Source organism: Fundulus heteroclitus, chromosome 23 (genome assembly GCF_011125445.2).
Source record: "Fundulus heteroclitus isolate FHET01 chromosome 23, MU-UCD_Fhet_4.1, whole genome shotgun sequence".
NCBI lineage: Eukaryota > Metazoa > Chordata > Actinopteri > Cyprinodontiformes > Fundulidae > Fundulus > Fundulus heteroclitus.
Genome location: NC_046383.1, coordinates 6502853 through 6518480, shown reverse-complemented (window position 1 = coordinate 6518480; position 15628 = coordinate 6502853). Strand labels below are relative to the sequence as shown.

General features: G+C 39.0%; 1 protein-coding gene across 3 annotated transcripts in view; it reads left to right on the top strand.

The window, feature by feature from the left end:
* fgf13a (fibroblast growth factor 13a) overlaps positions 1 to 15628 on the top strand; it is a 142553-nt gene that overhangs the window by 65361 nt on the left and 61564 nt on the right. The gene's annotated exons all lie outside the window — the stretch shown is intronic.

The following is a 15628-nucleotide window of genomic DNA, read 5'->3' as shown; positions in this document are numbered from 1 at the left end:
ACTTCAATGTATTCCATTAGGATTTAATGTGATTGGACATTACAAAGTAGTGCATAGTTTTGCAAATAAAAATCTGAAAAGTGTTCCATGCATTTGTATCTATCCCCCTTTATCTTGTATACCCTTAAATAAACCCGTGTGAACATGTAGAAGAAGGGTCACTGTTGAGCTGTTACCAAAATGGACATTTTTGGTATACATACATGTATTATAATGGATTCAATCTTTTTACCAGAAGGGTCCCAATGAGGTTAAAACCCTCTTTTCAAGAGAGTTCTAGCCAAGGTAAGAAGCAGCAGCACAAAGTATACTGAAAAAATACTATGTGCGTTGGAAAACCAATACTACACATCACTTAAAATACTCTCTCGCAGTCGTGAAACATGGTGGTGGCAGCATCATGCTGTTGAGTTGTTTTTCTTTAGCAGAGATATGGAAGCTGGTCAGAGATGATAGGAAGATGGAGAGCCACTAAATGTAAGATGATCCTGGAGGAAACGCTTTCAGCTGGACAATAACCCTATAAGCATATACTTAGAACGAAGATACACGTTTGTTCATGCTGTAGTCCAGGGCAACCTTTTCAATTCCGGGAGTCCTTTTTTCCCATGGTCCTGCTAAGAAAATTTGCTTAGAGTCTCCTCAAAAATAATAAATCGGGTGGTAATGATTATGAATTTGCGTAGAAAACACATATATACTAAAAACTTGCTTTTTAAAATTTCATTTCTAAAAAAAAGAAGATTTTTAATCATCTTTGGCCAAATGTATTTAGAGCTCCTCTGGAGTGTCCACGGATGACATGTGGCGCTGAAGCTGCAGGCCGCAGCCCTTTGGACTGTTCAGTCTAGACGTCACTAAAACTACTATTACTACTACGCTTCACAATTATGCACAACTTTGTGCTGGTCTGTCTCACAAAATCCAAATGATACATGTTGAAGTTTGTGGTTTTTAACATGACAAAACATTAAAAAAAAAGTTCAAGAGAAGTGAATACTTTTGGAAAAAAGCTTGTTACAGCTGTCCTTTCTCTTCCATCTCTGCCAAATACAACAGCGTCCATTCTATCACTTGTCCCCTCATCTATATGTTGGTGAAGATCCTCAGTCATCCAGGTCGTGATCAATCCAAAAGAAACTTAAGAGATAGAACAACTGGACTTCAGCTTTTGATTATAAGTCCAGTTGTTTTACTTTTTTAACCTTTTTTGGATTGGTCCCCTCATCTAATTGTCCTGCTTCGAAGCTCGTAGATGCATAACAAACAAGTATTTTTGCTTCCAGCCTTTGTTCCGATGTGTATTTATAAAAATCATGTTTGAATAATAGACATGCAGCCATACCCTGCTATGTCTGGCACTCCAATGCTTATCATCTACCCCTCAATAGAATGCTAAGATTTTAGAACCTGTCATCTTTTGCAGACTTCCTCATAGGTAAGACATGAACTCTTGCTACTGATGCGTTTGCTGCAGTGTTGTTTGTTTTTTTGTCTGTTTTCGCTGCATCTAAAAATGTCTCAGATTTGGCTGTAGATCTGCAGTAAGACATCAGCTAAGCTGTTGATAGCTTCCTGTGTACCCTCTGAAGGGGTTGAGCACATGTACTTACGCTTGTGGGAAAGAGAGAGGAGGGCAAAGAGATACAGAAGTGGTATGCGAGCAGAGGTCTGCCAGGAGAAGCACAGATGTATTATTCAGTTTGTCTGTAGCTCTAGTTGGACGTGACTGAATTTACAAAGCAAGGAGGGGAGACTACAGCTCTTACGTAAGCTGTTCAGAAGACATCATTAATGTTGATGTACGGTGTGGATGGAAATTGCGTGGAACTGTGTGTGGAGAAGGCTCATGGAAACACACAGTCCCTAGTGTAAAACTGTAAATGGCACATCAAAACAACAAAGCAAATGGCTAGATAGTGTGTTTTTGTCTTCACTATTGTCAGAAAAAAAGGGTTTTGATGGAATTTTCTCAATGCAGTGTTACCATGGCAACACAATTACAATCGTTTTGCACTGATCCTGTTAATGATTATCACGGATTCTAGGTTTTATGATATTCGGTCAGGTTTTAAATGGAGTTTGTAATTCGTAGGGCTCGGCAGCAAAAGCCGTGCAGTCAGAACCAAGTTTGCCCGCCTGTCTAACCTGCATGATTAGATTTTGAGAGATTGAGCAATCTGCTGATACATAGCCTCGCAAAAATCTCACAAGAACTGCGACATCTTAAATCTAAACTGCACAACATTTGCCGGTGCAACATGTATTTAGACTATAGTTCAACTCATATCATCTCTGGATCTACAGGAAGCTTAGGTACAAAAAGCTTTGACTGCCCATCTATTCTAAGACTTGTAGCTGCAATTGTATGCAGGTTTGTTCTCAGTGATAATCTCTTTGGATTATTTGATATCATTACCTCATGGTTCATTTTACCACCCCTTGTGTCTGGCTCTTTTGCTTGATATTGTTGTTTTTTTAAAAAGGCAGATCTGTGTAAATATCCATCCATAATTCACTCGACTGCAAGACATTATGTTTACAATTCCAGGCGACGCAATATACTAACAGGCTTTAAGGCTTTGATGCATTTGATTTGTGTGATTATGTTCAAATGAAAATGTGAATTGTCAATCTTGTTGAATATTGCAATGTTGTGGGTATAAGGATAAAAGTTCAAACTTGAATGGTAACTGTTAGGTATGTAGGCCCCGACTCACACTTGATTAAGACCACCGAATGATGGTCTTAATCAGGATGCCCAAGACCAATCTAGCATTGCTATGTTGCAAAAACTATCAAAAACTGTATTTCAATGCAAAATCAAGCAGGTCAATGCTGCGTTCTTTACACACATTTTTCCTCTGTACTTTGTTGATCATCACAATGATCCCAAGAGGAGTTTCATATCTGCATTGAGATGTGTCCCTACACTCTGAGAAATTTCCTTATAACCTTTGGAGGTTTCTGCACTTCCACTGTCATTTTAAACCTTAGTGCCGTCAAGGAAATTAAATCAATATTTCCTCATATCAGCAGAATAAGAGGATGCAAATGAGGGGAGCTTTCTGTGTGAAACATAGCGTACTGCCTATTGACCATTTTGCTCTATATGTGTAACTGTGTACAACAGTGTGTACTGATATCTTGTCTTGTGCAGTTATGCACAGAAAAATTAGAATTTACTTTGTTTTCTACTGACCATTCCCAGCTAATCACTCAGCAGATGGAGCTACATGCTACTAGAATTTTGCATTTGAAGTGAAGCCTGGAGAGCTCAAAACTGTCCAGGGACTCCCAGAAACCTGGTCTATGTGCAATTTCTAAGTGTGCTTGCTCCTTTCCTACTGTGAGCCCTATTCCAGCGCGAACACAGGGCAAACCAATCTCTATATGCGAGGGGGCCGAGCATGACACGTTTTTCCCTTTTCTTTTAAGGGCATGGATGCTTTCTTTCAGTTAGCTGGCACGATCCACCTCGTTGCAGTATGAACATTGGCAGAACACCATGCACATGCTGTAGCAATGTCAAAAACACTACAGTAAATTAAGCTACCTGGAGTGCTGCCATCCAGGTGTGAGTGTGATTACGTTATGGCCTTGGAATAAGACCTGTGACTAATCCACTTTAGAGTGCAACACTCATACATCATGAATCAGCTATCACTGCTGCTACCAGCCCTTCCCATGTAGCACCAGGCATCCAAATATGCTACCACCATAGTGATAACACAATCATTGAGGGTTTGTGTCTGCTCAAACAAGTCAGGTTCAGTCTCAGGCTCGATAAAGGGTAATGGGGGAATGCACTGATGTCTTGGTGGAACAAACAAAAAAAGACTCCAACCAGACTCTGCATACAACATTGATGTTCTGATGGTTCTTTAATGACACAGTGTGGTCTTAATCTGGTGTAAAGGAGGCCTTAGAGAAGCTCTCCAGGCCATAACACACATAAGAGAGATTTTGCCACTCTCAAAGGTCCATATAACAGATAGGGGTGTAACAACACATCGATATATCAATTAAATGATTAACAATTTGATTACATCGATTTAAAATGAAAATATCGACCCATAATCGTCATTTTTAAGATGCACCTTTATTTTGAAATTCAAATGGCATGATACTTAAGTGATCAGGTGTTATTATCACTTTAAAATTTGAATAATGTTTTTTTTTAAATGCCTGCTTAGAAATAAAATGGTCAAATCATATTAGGGGAGTTAATATAAATAATAGTGTAAATAATAGTGTCAGATGGGCAGAAGATATGGCATCATATCGATCGCATGGATCAGAAATCTTAACAGACTTTGTGATATTGACAAATATCGTATCATCATCCAAACAAATCAATATAACATTGTATCATGATGAAGATGGTGATTTAAACCCCTGATAGCAGATTGTTTGTTTCATGAAAATTCAAATGAAATGTAGTTTCAATGGAATCAGGAGAGGTGAAATTGACAAATCACAATCAGAAGTCCATCCATCCATCCATCCTGTTTCTAACACGTCTATCCCTTGTGAGGTGATGAGGGGTGCTGGTGCCTATCTCCAGCTGTCAATGGGTGAGAGGCGGGATACACCCTGGACAGGTTGCCAGTCTACCGCTGGGCAACTCGGAGACAAACAGGACAGACAACCATTCACATGCACACACTCACACCCAGGAGAATTTAGAGAGGCCAATTAACTTAACATTCATGTTTTTGGACTGTGGGAGGAAGCCAGAGAACCCAGAGAGAACCCACGCATACACAGGGAGAACATGTAGTCTCCATCCAGAAAGACTCAGGGTCGGATTCGAACCCAGGACCCAGGACCTTCGTGGCAACAGCACCAGACGACAGACATGTGAACAAATAAAAAGAAATATTCAAGTTAACAGTTTAACCTCAGCAAGTCTTTCACTGCACTGTGGGCAATGTCGAAGACAGTGGTGTAAAAGTGAAGACAAATTGAACAGATAACCAAGATAATCACTACAAGTAAAGATGTCAATCAAATAAACATTTTCAAACTCCCATTTTGGAAATACACTATGAGCACAAGATACATTTTACTAAACCAAACAACCTCCATGGACTCTAAGTTGCAAAAACAAAATAATTTGTCTGTTAAAACTTAGTTATTTGTAGGAACAAAAGACAAATTGGTACCAGCATCATTTGTTTGCTGCATCCAAACCTAAAATGCTTAACAGTGACCACGACGTTTAAATGGTGCAAACATATTTATCGAATATTATGTTCCTTTCTGTAACAGTGGAAACTCCCAGCTAATCTGGTATTCTGTATTGCTGTATTGTAACAAAACACATACACAAACACACACCTAAAAGATGCCCTCATGCCCTTCTTTTCTCTAAATTGATCTTGTGTCATAAGCTCTGTTTGTCTAAACAGGAACATAAATAGCTGATGCATAAATAAATCATGTCTGTAAGAATGTCATTTGGTGATTTTAGAGGATGAAAGCGTGGATATATCAATGTTAGATAGGTACTGTGAGTCCTGCTCACAGTTGACTGTAATGAGGTATAAATTTGTCATGTTAAAGTAACTGTGACACCAGCGGTGAGAATGTTTTCTCACGAGTAAACACACGTTAAGATATTTAATAGGTGCAATGAGGCACGCTGCTGAGTCAGCCGCATGGTAATGTGAGGCCAGCAGCAAAGTGCCTTCTGACTGCTGCCAGGGTGGAAATTTACACACAAACATATATGATGTAATCTTGTTACTTCTTTATGATAAAAACAACTCCACATACAGTTTAAAATTCTGCATCCTCACATGCTTTTGCAGTTTAGTGGCCTTTTTGCTTCAGCTTTAACATTGCTGTAACTATAATCTACAAAACCCTCTCTACAGCTGGTGATATCTCACATAGAATAGAACACAATAGAATAACCCTTTATTGTCACACAGTGGGGAAATTCAGTTGTAGTAGCAGCAAATGGGGGACAAAGTCCACAACAAAAGAAAAAAAGACTGTACAGTTATTAAAAATTGCATACTCAGATTAAATAGACATGCAACTGAGGAGGGTGACTGGAAAGTGTACAAAATGCACAATTGTGCATAAAAATGACAAGAGGTGTGTGCTTTGTCCCTTAATTTTTATCCCAACAATCCTGAAGAAATAATCTACCAACCCATTGTCAGCTTTGTTGCCAGTTTTGTTGCCTGTGGAAATTCTCAGTTGTCTGGGTCATGCCAACCACAAACAGGCTTAAATCTGAGGCAACCAGACTCAGTATTTCACCTGAAATGTTTCAACGCCTATCCAGGAGTCTTTGTCAATCTGCCGGCTTGCACTTGAGCAACCTGTGCAAGCAAATTAGGTGCTTAGCTGTTTTAATATTTTTATTTAAGCAATTCCTTCAGCACTCTTAAAATGTTTTCCAAAAGCAGCTATGAATGACCAACATTTTTTCATATCAGAATTGGGGACACTTTTTTATAAAAGCAAATGTTGCAATTAAGGTCCTTAATATGCAAAAATAAATGACTGTGGACAGGTGGCTTGTCTTGGTTAGTCACCAGTACTTCCTGTTCTTTTCATCATCAGGTTGTGTTCCATCATCCCATTTAGCTTTTCTTCTTTGGTTTATTTTGGTTCCATGGAGAAAAATTAAGAAGAGATGTTTCCTGGCCCCACTGCTGCTGTTTCAGCTATCAATGAAAATGTAAAGCAGAGAAAGAAAAGACACTTTCTGGCTCCCACCATGAGCTCTGTTTGTGTCTATATTACCACTTGTCAGTACCAAGGCTATCCACATCTAGCTATCGCCACACCCATTCTATCAATAAAAAAAACCATTCCATTAATATTATATAATGAGATGATTAAAGGTATATAGCCACGTTATATGTTTATAAAAAAGACCAAAAACAGTTTGATCATGATAACATACGGTCATATACACCAAGCCTATAGGTTGAATCAAACCTATTATACTATTATACATTCTCTCATCTGAATGAGATATTGCATCTTAATAAGACAACCTGTATAAATAAATAAAATATAAAATACATGCTAAATTTACAGAATCTATTTAAACCCTCTGTTGATACCTATGTGATAAATTTAAAGTAATTTATGAGGAAAAATGTTGGTCTGTTCCTGGTTGATATAGAAAAGCAAAGTTCATAATTTGCTTTCTTACCTTTTTTATTAAATGCAGAAAATTCTGAAAATGGTGGTTAGTTCACATATCTTGATACGTTTAGCATCCAAGCTTTTTAAATTATTATTGTATCTTGGTTTTGTAACATTTGCAACATGTAGTTTTGGGAACAAAGCTTTTTCAGGAGAGAAATTACCTGGATAGCAGTATATCCAGTAGCAATGATATATGTACCACAAATACGCCAAACTGCTGTAAATAATATCCGAACCATGGGAAAATGTGGTTAAAATTATATAGAAATATATCTTTTAATCTCACACTACCCTGTGCCGATGCTCTGATAAACATCCACTCTCTTCAGAATGTGAATCTTTGAATTAGGTCCAAGAGCAGAGCGGTCTGGCCTACATTTGATTCATTTAGCTAATAATCATTCGGCCACTTACTGTGTACCGAGCACTGAACCTTTAGTCCAAGATGATCAAGTAATCATAAAAACTGAATGTGAGATGGCATCCCTGTGAAAGTAACTTGGTTTCTCATGGAGCATTCAGTTATACTCTTCCTCCCACAGATGCAGTATACAGAACGGGGCTGCATCATTACCTAACATTACTAGGACTTGATGTTCAACAGTATGCCAGTCATATGCCAAAACTTGTGGCAACATCAGACTGTGTGACCACAACTAAAGTTGTATGATATTATTCTACTTAAAGAAAGGTGAAGCTATACAATATTATGTTAACATTTCTTAAATGGTCTGTGTCTAAAGTTTGCACTGTGATGGTCAGAGCTGTAATTTTGTTTAGCCCTCCTAACATACATATGCAAGTACTGTCTCAGTGCAACCTTAGGAAAGACTGAGAGAACAGTGCACACAGATACTTGGAAGAACATCTTGGATACTGGCAGAGTTATGTAAAACCTTGCATGTTTTGTCTCAGGGTGCTTCTTGTAATGTGCCAGCCTGCCAGCAGCGCTAATGCTTGCTGGGATTCATGCAGACACCCAATTTTCTCCATCATGTCACCTGCAAACCTGGACAACCATGAATATCCAGAGAGTTAGAGAAAAGCCAGACATGGACATAAAATATATTATATTCCCAACCAGAGTTGTGTAATAACTAGTTACATTTACTCAGTTACATTAGCTTGGGTAACTTTTTGAGCAAATTGTACTTGTAGGAGTAGTTGTACTATACTGTACTTTTTACTTTTACTTGAGCCATATTATCACTCAAGTATCACTACTCTTACTTGAGTAAAATTTCTGGCTACTCTACCTGCTGTGAGTAACTTCATGAATAAAGAACATAAATGTTTTAACCAAAAATGCACCAGAGACAAAAACCTAGATTTAGGTTAAAGTCAGACTTATTATTTGTACACAACCTTTGTTATTTGAATCTTATTTATGTTATCTGCTGAGCTCATTGGAGGCATTTGGAGGTCAAATGAAGGTACAGTAAACAGTAAATATTGTTTTTGGAAGTACTTTGCACTGTTCTAACTGCTGTAAGTATTGCTTTCAAGTTTAATGTTGAAGATAATTATTTAAAAAAGTGTTTATTTTGTCTTTAGTGTATCTTTTGTCTTTAACATACCAGCATTTGCACATGACCTTGTATTTCTCTCTGTCTGATTACATCATTTTTAAATATTAAATCATCAGCTGTAGTGATTAGTTACTCAGTACTTGAGTAGCTTTCTTACTGAATACTTCTTTTTACCCTTGAGTAATTTCTTGGTTTACAACTTTTTACTTTTACTTGAGTAAAAAATATGTTAAAGTAGTGCTACTCTGACTAAGACTGAAAAAGCCTTTTCCTGGCAATCAAAGTCCTCCCAGGAAAAAACTATTTTGAGACTTGGTGACCACAAGAAGCCACGCTCTGTTGCAGGTCTAAAACTAGGAGCTTAGGAGATTTATTTTACCTCCCTCTGTGCAGGGTGGCAAGATAAACAGATGTAGGCAGGTTTAGGCGAGTAGTTGTGTTCTTCAGACTATTTCCTAACTTCTGTAGGTTTTTCCCATGTTGCAGAGTTGCTAAGAAACAGAAAGATTTGCATTGTTAATTAAAATGTCATAATTTGATCTACTTAAAAATGTAAAGTGAAAATCTAAAAAATGGCGTGAGTTGCATTTCTTTTAATTGTATTACTGATTGTGAATTATGGTGATTAAAAAAAATATTGTGGAAATGTACCAAAATTAAAGGTTGCTTTAGGAAATAAGCAGCTCATGCCACTGAAATAAAAGATAACTCTATTCCACGGGTTCTTGCAAATCATTCCCACACGTGTAGTATCACAAAGTGTGGTCTGTGCTGCATCTAAAACTGAACGATCACCAGTACATGTCAAGTTTAAACTGGTGGACTTATTTGTGAAGCCTCATTTTTTTGTCCTTTCCTTTTGGAAGAATTATTTCCTTACACCTGTCCATGTGATCTAAATTTTAAAAATTCTCCAAATGTCTTACTCTGCAGCTGTACTCTGTTGGTAGACATTCGGTCTTGCCTGCTAATCCATTGCTTTGAGATATAATTAGAAGATGCACATCAGTCTCTGACTGCATGCACTAACAGCTGCTACACATTTTTCCACTCTTGTTTTCTCTCACCCACAGTTAGAAGCACAAACAAAAGGTCAAATTATCAGTTCAAAAGGCTTAATGAATGTTAAACTGAGAACAAAGATCCCTAAGTGTCTGTTTCTTATTAGCATGGGTGCTTTTTTAGAGCAAGCGCTAAGCTCTGCTGCTGCGTTTGGGCAGGAAGTTACAGCCCCTAGATCTGTGTTGGGAATGATGTAATGGGTAACATTCAGACAGTGAACAAGTGCTCCAACGGCACTGATCATCACACGTAAGCAGTCATCACAACACACTCGTGTCACGCAACCTCCCACATCTAATCTGTGCTTCTGACTGCCAAAACGTTGCTTAACATGTCATAATCTTCTCTTAGTTTCTCCTAAAATGCAAACACACACTCATGATGTGCATCATGGGTCATGCATAGAGATTTGGCTCAGGTCGTTTTCTCCCAGTCTGTGGCTGTAATTTGAGCCAGCAGCACTAAGACAAACCTGTTCTGACCCGTTGACGAATATGAGTGTTTGTTTGTGACAGTTTCTTTTGCAAGCTGACTAAGCTCCAGACATAGAACATTGCAGCAGCTGGGCTGCTCCGAATGTAATATGATAGGCACTGTAAGCATTTGCACAGATCGCTAAAGATCAGTACAAATCATCATTCAATCCTTTTGGACATAACCTTTGACTAACTTCATGCCTCAAGTATCAGAAGAGCCTTAGAGAAAGAGGAGCTGGCCATGAAAAGGACTGACTGGTATCCACAGTTGTTCTTATTTTAGTGAATGTGATGTTCGAGTCTACAGAAAGATGCATTCAAAGCACCTGTTCTATTTATCAGGTGACTGAAAGAAATATGCACACTATAAACACTTGGCTAAATGGTTCCTAAATTAACATATTTTGTTGTATTTTTGCTCACTACTTGTGCCCTAACTATCAGCGTCAAGCCACAGAATCCAGTTTTTCAAATGACCTGTGGATGGTCTCAAATGCAAACAATGCAAAGGCATCACTTGCTGTGTTTTAGAAAGGTCTCAAACACAAACTTGCTCAAAGATAAAGAAGATGATAGGCATAGACATAAAGTAATATCCTCTCAGACATTTTTTTAAGACATCTACTTCCCACCTTGGTGTAATTTCGGTAACCTGGGAAGCCAGATTGATAATGTGTAGCATTCTCTGTTCTGCACATTATCAATCTGGGTCTGCCCCCATCGAATCAGTTTGGGGAAAGACGGGACGTTTAGCAGAACTCGCCGAGCTGATTGGACAAAGCGACACCTAACACCCACTAACCTAAGGTTGTTTTTTGTCGAATATTGTATCAAATGTAAATGTTGTAAGCAGCAGGTACCATAAGAAACCTCAACAAGTTACACTGGTCAAGGCACGCTTACTTGTAGAATAATACTTTGTGGATCGTGGATTCTGACGAAACAGATTTAACAGTAGAAGCTATGCGTGTACTTTTATTTAAATACTTTTATTTAAATGTTTTTGCAAAGTTCATGTAAATATTGCCCATTAAATATTTTGTGAAATGCCTATTTCCTGTTTTTCACTCAATAAATGGGGATCTATGTTGAGGACAATGCAAATCACTGTCCACTGTGATTACATGCTCATCCAGGAGGACTGAATGATGCAAGTCAATGATTCAATGAAATCTGCTGGGCTCCCTTGGATAGAAAACTTTTAGCCAATCCATCTGTGTGGTTTCATACAGTTGACTTTGTAAAGTCCCTTGAGATGATGTGTTGTCAATCTGTGATAAATTAATTAAATTGAATTGAAATTGATTCAGTGCTTTTTAAATCTCTCCGGCAACTCTAAAAACCTTGCCCCGCTGCGTTTCGATTAGGAGAAACAAACACCAATTAAATAATGATCCAGCTTCTAACTCTAATTTACTGAGCACAAGGTTAATGGGCTTTTCACATAACAAGTTATCACATTTGAACTCAGTTTATTTTAAGGAAGACGCTGCTGGAATTGCCTTGGCCTTGTGGACTCTCGGCCAGCCAAACATTGCTGGAGGAGTACAACCGAGGCAAAAATGAGGGAGAGAGGTCTCGGCACCGGCCAGGGACTTCTCAAGAGAGCTTTTAGTTGGTTGACACACCAAGTTTTTCTCCACTTTGTGTGTAATGCGGAAGCAATGGACACCGCTGCCTGCTGTGTTTCCCTTGCAGCTGTGGGAGCTGCCGGTGGGAGACGGGGCATATGTTTTCCCAGCCTGTATTTTCCAGAGGAACAGCACACACACACGGGCATGCAGGTGGCAGTGTTTCTTCTGCAGCTGTGCAAGCCAGCTCTGGCCGGGCTCGCAGCCAGGGCTGCTTATGGCAAATTCCCCAGCAGCTGTGTCCCCGATGACTGGAAGAGCACAAAAAGGGCAGAAGTAAGAGGAAATACATTAACAAAATAAACTTAACAGTTGACCAAATTACCCTCTTGAACTTGTTATGTTGATCACACAGGTAATATTTTGTTAATTCACGATAATAATTTTCATTTGTGAAATTTTAAGATAGAATAAGTAACACAACTTAGACTATATAAAACTATTTTCATTGGGTCCTTGGTCAAGGCAGCTCATTGGCAACGTTCTGCCATCAATGTGGCTGTTGCTTTGACATAAACCGCCTCACTAAGTGTCAGATCCTTACACTGAAACAAAATTCTGTGATGGCTTTGGTTTTGTTGAAGGTTTAGAATTTCGTTTGACATGCAAATGTGGGATCAAGACATTATTATACAGGTGGCCATAATGTTATGCCTCGTTTTATATATTAAATTAAAAGGGAAATTTTAAATCTGCGACAGACTGACCTGTCCAAGGTGTACCCCGCCTCTCGCCCACTGAATGCTGGAGATAGGAGCCAGCAACCCTCGCAATCCCACAAGGGACAAGTGTGACGGAAAATGGATGGATGGGAAATTTTAAACGCAATCCTTCATACAGTCTTCCATGAAATAGAAATCCAAGAAAATGTTTGTTCCACATTGAAGTAACCTAAGAAACATGATATCACTTCCATGATTTGCCTCAACCGTTTCACAGAGAACAGCTAAAAGTTAGTGATGGTGCAATCATTTTAAATTCCCTGGTCCTGTCATGCCTCAGCCCATTTTTTGAGAGGGAAGCAGGACATTGAGATCTACCTGTCTTTGGTCTTCTTTACTATTGCTGTATTTAAAACCAATATGCCTGCTAAAACCAGAGAGGCCAATTTTTACACTGATATAATGTTCTGTCTCTTTCTACTTTTTGTTTTTCTGTCTTCGATCTATTCCAATCTGAAATAATTATGGTTTCATTGATTTCTCGGTGTGCCGTCTTCACCAGGCACATGGTCTGCACATTATCACTGTCATTCACTGTGTTTGGTAGGGGAACATGACCTATTTACCCACCCACTCCCATTAGTTGACTCATGTCTGCTGCAGCTTCATTTCCTGCTCGGTTGATTTGTTCCGCATGATGATTTTTGCTGAAATAATCTATGCCAAACTGAAACCATGCAATTACACTAGCACATTCACACACATTCTGATCATTCTGTATAATCATGTTAATATTATGTGTAGTGCCGCAGAGTTACAATGAGAGATACAGCAATCCACAGCTTATGCACCACACACAATCTTTCTTATCTGTCCTGGAGCATTGGGAAGCTTTCTGCAAGGAAATAAACCAACAGACTCGTTCACCGAGGACACTCCACTGCAAGAGAAAGCCAGAGTGTGTGATCAGACTAAAATTACCTTCATTAATGTTCACATCCAGCTTACCTCACTGCACATTTGACCTTCCTGCATAATGTTAACAGATAGGTTGAGGCTAGGGATGAGGTTACCATGAGGACACAGACCTGGTAAATGACCAAATTCAATTCTACTCATTCAGAGGCTGTCAAATTTTACAGTCTCCTAGATATGCACTAACCTGACTCCCGTCAGATGGATGTAGTTCCGCCGAGCTCCACATGTCTCCACGCATCCAGCTGGACTCGCTGCCATTGGGAGGGATTTCAATACCACATAAAATGGACGAGCCAATCAGGATCGCCGGGCAGGATTTTCATAGATGTGACGTAGCAAAGAAGCGACTGTTCGGATTCAGGTAACAATGGCGACTTGCAGCGAGGAAGCAAGAGTGACCAGACATCCCCGTTTTGGATGACCTGTCCCCGGCCAACGCTCTCCCCAGAAATGTCCCCGATTTCAGTGCATCATGACGTAGTAGAAGAGCTGAGCCAAAAGGCCTTCCCTGCCCTGTCCGCATTGCAGATCGGGCAAAACAGACCAACCCCCTGACAGAGACTCTGTGCCTTCCCACCAGCTCTGGTCACCCAGTAACATTGATGCTGCTATTTCATCAGTGCTGTCCAATCTACCAAATATTAATTCTTTAAAAGAACACCAGAGAACGACTTTGAAGGCTTTTGTTAGTGGAAAGATGGTTATGGTTGCAATGTTGGTTTCGATGTGAGTAGTTGAAGTAGCACGTTAGTAAAGATGACGGACAAGCGTTTTATCCAATCATATGCAAGGATTTTTAATAAGGCTCCTCCTTCTAAAATACATCTCCAATGGAGCAATCCCAGATGGGTGTGTGGAGCTCAACGGAACGAAATCCATCTGGCGAGAGTCAGGTTAGATATGCACAAAGTGTTCTTTGCTACCATTTCATGCCATATAGCATGAATATGGTAATATGTCTTTTCTTTTTGTTAGGTTTTTTGTCTGTTAAAATTAGTCTGCAAACAATTGCAATTGTTCTTACTCATCATCCATGTGTATTTACTCATAACTCACATTTGATTTGGAGAGGTTTTGCAAAATTTCCCATCTGACATCTGAAGGATCCTGAGTGAAATCTGTTTGTGTGAGAAGCATGTACACAAAAGTGATTGACACTGCTATTAACCAATCAGAGTCAGACATTCCTCCTTGCTGTGATTGGTTGTTTGTGACTGGAAGCAGTGTAGTTCTGCAAATGACAGTAGGACCTCTGGGAGGGGCCAGAGGTGCTTTATCTGTTTCATATTTTACTGTCAAGATATAGTAACAAATTTACCAAATATGTAAAAAAACATAATAATTCTACAAAAGTTACCTACTGCAGCTTTAACAATCCCCTCTTTTGATTAAACCACAAAGCTTCACCCAGTTTCTTGATCTACCAACTGTATAATGTATATACATCTACATGCTGATATTAAGTTTTCAACTATTGTTAATAATAACAGCTAACATAAATCTGGTTATTTTGTAAAAAACATATCAGATTTTGTTAATCAGATATTCTTATGATCACAGTCTGAGGTTGTTTAAGGTGTGAGATCAGGACCAAAGAAGAGCTAAGGGGAGATTTGCAGTTGGTTTAAGGACTGAGACACAGGGAGCCTCTGTAGCTTGCAGTTTCACACTTTTTGGCTTGCTGTTTGAGGTAATGACTGCTACAGCATTATTCATTCCAAGCAGGCTGCTGTCTGAACTTTGGCCATTTCACACATCGTTTGGTGTCTCTGATTGGGATTTGTGTGCCATTACAGCCTAAAAGTGTACACACACTAAGATAGTAATAAACACGCATGTATACACATAGTACACACGTGCCCAGACTAGATATCACAGCCTGTTAATGCCCACAGTATGCTTCCCTGATAAATTATCAACTTCCCATTCAGTGAAATTAACAAGCCACAGCGTGCGCAGTCAACGTTGTGTAACTATTTACCAGTGTGTCCAGTATTTCATTAAAACAGTCTCGTTCCAGAGCACATAATTAGTAAAACTAAAAAGTTTTGGAGTTTCAGAATAAAAGCTGAAAGTTTGTAAAGTTAATACAATGTTGAAAAAACTAAGCT